Genomic DNA, 5,026 nt, shown 5'->3' with positions numbered 1-5,026 from the left:
CAAAAGCTTCCAATGGTCATCGGTTTATCCTGGTTGCTATTGATTATTTCACAAAATGGGTTGAAGCCGCTTTTTATGCCAATGTGACGAGAAGTGTGGTTGTCAAATTCATCAAAAGAGAATTGATTTGTCGATATGGCTTACCAAACAAGATAATCACTGATAACGCGACTAATTTGAATAACAAAATGATGAAAGAGTTGTGTGATAGTTTCAAAATTCAGCACCATAATTCTTCGCCATATCGTCCGAAAATGAATGGAGCTGTAGAAGCAGCAAATAAGAATATCAAGAAGATCATACAAAAGATGGTGGAGACGTATAAGGATTGGCATGAAATGCTTCCCTTTGCATTACATGGCTATAGAACCTCTGTTCGTACCTCAACAGGGGCAACTCCTTTTTCATTGGTGTATGGAATGGAAGCGGTACTTCCCATTGAAGTTGAAATTCCCTCGATCAGAGTCTTGATGGAAACAAAACTGGAAGTGGCTGAGTGGGTTCAATCACGATTTGATCAATTAAATCTCAAAGAAGAAAAAAGAATGATAGCTCTATGTCATGGCCAGCTATATCAAAAAAGACTTAAAAAGGCATACGAGAAAAAATTCCGTCCTCGAGAGTTTCAGGAAGGGGACTTGGTGTTAAAGAAAATATTGCCCATAAAAAAGGATTTTTGTGGAAAGTGGACTCCGAATTACGAAGGACCATATGTTGTGAAAAAAGCTTTTTCTGGGGGAGCTCTAATACTCGCAGAAATGGATGGAGATGACCTTCCACTTCCAGTAAATTCAGATGCAGTCAAAAAATATTATGCTTAAAAAAATGGGCTCGCTAGGTTGAAAACATGAAAAGGCGGCCTAGGCAAAAATTAGAGCATCTTGATGGATTGGAAACTTGGAAGAGTGTTCCATGCAAAAGTCAGGGAAAAAATTCAAGCGCTTCATATTGGGGCAATTATTATTCTTGGAAGCTGATTATTAGGATTCCTAAATTACGAGAATGACTAGCTTTTGTTATGTCTCCACTTAAAATTAAACATACTCATCCCCACATTGTAACCCCTACCTCAATTGTTTTTCTTTCAATGTAACTAATGTACATTTTCGAATATTGTCATTCGATGTTGCATGTTACACTATTTATATACCAATCTAGTTTCATTATTGATTGTTCTATTGTTTCAAAATTTTGTTTTATGATAATAAATGTTGGAATTTGAAATATGTGAAAATATAAAAGCATTTTAAATATTTTGACACTTGAAAATATATACACGGGAACTCGTTTGATTCTCAAAATATATGAGTGTGTGAAAAATAATAAGGAGGGTAGTCATTTTAAATAATGGATTTTTGCTTTGCCTCGAAAAAAAAACGGATATTCGATAGATACGAAGAGTCATCATGTGGAAACAATATTTGTCTTTATTCATCCATTGAATCTTGGGACGAAGAAGAGCATAAGGATCGGGGAATCAAAGAAAGGAACAAAAATTTATCTATAATGCATGACACATAAACCATGCATAATTTACTCATACTCACATGATCCATGCATCTTCATTGACACTTTACATATACTCAATGCATAGCACACGCATGAATCATTCATACCTTATCATCCGAACTGCAAATATCATATACTTATTCTCCCTCTTTACTTACCTTCAAGATTGGATCTATTACGTTCATGTCGATCTACGCATTGGTAAACAATCCGAAGATGATGACTTTCATTCATGTCGATGTACGCATCAGTGAAAAATCCGAAGACGATCACTTTCATTTCTGTCGATCTATGCATCGGTAACCAATCCGAAGACGATCATTTTCATTTTTGTAGATCTACACATTGGTAACCAATCTGAAGACGATCATTTTTGTTTCTATAGATCTACGCATCAATAACCAATCCGAAGACGATCATTTTTGTTTCTATAGATCTATGCATCGGTAACCAATCCGAAGACGATTATTTTTTATTTCTATAGATCTACACATCGGTAAACAATCTGAAGACGATCACATTCATTTCTGTCGATCTACGCATCGGTAACCAATCCGAAGACGATCATTTTTATTTCTTTCGATCTACGCATCGGTAACTAATTCGAAGACGATCATTTTGCATATCTCAAATTTTTTTTGCATCATTCTCACTTTAACATTTCAAGGGCACTTTAATACTTGTGTTTGTTATTGGAAAAAATTTAGGTCCTTATATTTACTTATCTTTTACCTGATAACATGAAAACGAATATAGTCCTGGGTTTTTTTTTTAGACACAAGTTGAACAACTTGATAGTATTAAAATTGTTTTTTTTAGACAATTATTTAAATCAAACCAACTCTTTTCAGCAAAAAAAAAAAAGAATATTTTTTTATTATAAACGATTTTCTATAAAAAAAACAATCAAACACATTTGTACTTTTCTGCTTAAGAACTACGTAGCTTTGATTTATCCATCGCACCAAGAGATACGTAAGAGCAAGATCACATTTTTGTCAAGCGCATTAATAAATTTTATTTTATTTTCGTCTTTTATTTCTTAAGTACACATTTATTCCAAAATCGTATTAAAAAAATAGTAATAATTGTTATTCATTTTTAATAAATTAATATATTTAAGTTAATATTAATCTTGCACAATTAATTATAGGTAACCATGTTTTAACTAATGTCGTAGGGTGCTAATACCTTCCCTACGCATAATCGACTCCCGAACTCAAATTTGGTTTCAAAGACCATTTTTTCTATTTTTAAGTGTTTTCCAATATTTTCCCTATTTTAAAATAAATTTTGGTGGCGACTCCATTAAATTCGAGAAACACTCGAAATTTTAGGCCGCGACAATAGGCATAATAATTTTATATATATCTAACTTGGAAAATATCCAAACAATATGATAAAAATATTATTTACATTCACTTGCTCATTTTATTGTTGTAAACATGTATTTTAAAGTTTTCCAAAAATCAATAAACAAATTTGATTAATAAGTAATTTTTTTATATATTCATTCTTTTCACTTTCAAAAACCAATATTCACCTATTTCGTTTTAAAAAAAAAAATCAATACTCTATTACATTCTCTTTAATTTAATTATACAATAATTAGTTAAAAATGTTATAATTGACGAAAAGAGTTGACACCACTCCCTTAACATTTTCCAAGCATTACAAAACATGTCATATTAAAATGAAGCAAAGCTAATTCAGGGAAACGAAGAACGTTCTTGACATAATTTTGTAAAACGAAAAACGTTCTCCATTATTAAAAAATAACAAGAATGACCAGATTTTTAAAAAAAGATTAGATCCAGGATTTATAATTTGTTCCAAAATTTGACTGGAAATATACAAGTATCAATTCAGTATAAGAATCACTCCAAAAGACAAAGGCAAAAGAGTATGCTTCATAATTCATAAAGTAAGATTATTCTCCAAGTTGAGCAAGCTTTAAATGCAAAAATTGATAAATTGTATTATATTTTCTTTAGTTTTATTATAAAATAATTAGTTAAAAAGGATTTAATTGACGAAAAGAGTTTGACACTACCTTAACAATTTGAAAGCAAAATATTTTTGTTTTCTTCTTCGAAATATCAAAATCTAAATAATTTTTTGAATCCCACACGTGGCTCTCTTTCATCTCACAAACCACCTCCAAAAGTTCAAAACTATTCATCTTTCTCCACTAAATAACAACTTCACACTTTGTTTGAAAAAAGTTCATTTCTCGTTCTCCTTCATCCTCACATCTCATTATCTCAACAATGGCTCATACAAACGCAGCAGCACGCAAGAACCCTCAGTCAAGAACACCATCACCATCTCCTTCACCATCACCAACTCGTTCACCATCACCTCCACCCAGACCAACACCTACACATTCTTATTCAAAGAGAACATTCTCTGACAACCTGTCATCGTCCCTAGAGTCAAGCCCCCCAACGATTACACTTGCTCCACTCTCCATCATTCTTCCACCTTTATTTCAATGCGTTACTCTATCGATTAGTTCGCCTCCACCCCATCTTCAAAAAACACTTAACACTTGTTCAAGTACTTCATCTTCTAAACGAAGATCAATGCAAATCTTGGCAGGTATTGGCACCTCCAAAACCCAAAACACAGACTCAACAATTTACACAATTTCTGATGATGAGTTTGACCCTACACCATCACCACATATTCCTAAACAAAAATCTGCCACTTTACACAACCTTTCGTACCCTCAAAATCACCAACATCCCAAAAAATCCCCTTCCAAGGTGATACCACCCAATTCCATCCCCTCTCAACCTAAAATAAAGATTCATACATCCAAATCATCCAATTTCTGGCCTCTAAAAAATTAAAAAAACCCTAAAAAACTGCTAAGAAAACTTCTGTAAGACCCTTAATTTTAAATCCAAAATTATACAATTTTAGAGTATTTTGTGTTGAATTTCATAGGCTTTTAGCCCACTTTTTGGTATTTAGTGTGTTAAATGCCAAAAATATAATTTTGGAAATTGGATTAAAATTATTTGTCGGAGAATAATTTATTTACGTTACGAAGAATTGGATACCATAGAGTTTTATTAAAAATATCACTTGTCGCTGAAAATTTTATCTGTCAATTGAGTTGCGACGAGAGTAGATATCTTTATCAAATGGTTTGAGAGATTATGGGTGAAATGGTAATTTTGATAAATATCTAGATATTGTTAGATATTTGTTTGGGTGATTTTTAAGTATAATATATATATATATATAGGTATATGTATATATATTATTATATATGTTGGAAAGAAGAAAACAAAAGGAATAAAAGGAAATAGAGCAAGAAACACCAAAACGGTTCCCTACCTCGCGAAGCATTCTTTCTTCCTCTTCCTCTTTTGCTTTCTTTTGCTTCAAGAAAAGGAACCAAGGCTTGGTGGGTGAGAAAGCAAGGATTTCTCAACTTCATTCTTCTCCTTTGATTCAAAAACGGAGAAAAACGGTGTTAGGGATTTTCAAACCGTCAAACACAAAA

This window comes from Cicer arietinum, chromosome 4 (assembly GCF_000331145.2).
Source record: "Cicer arietinum cultivar CDC Frontier isolate Library 1 chromosome 4, Cicar.CDCFrontier_v2.0, whole genome shotgun sequence".
Taxonomy (NCBI): domain Eukaryota; kingdom Viridiplantae; phylum Streptophyta; class Magnoliopsida; order Fabales; family Fabaceae; genus Cicer; species Cicer arietinum.
Note: the sequence above shows the minus strand (reverse complement) of the source record.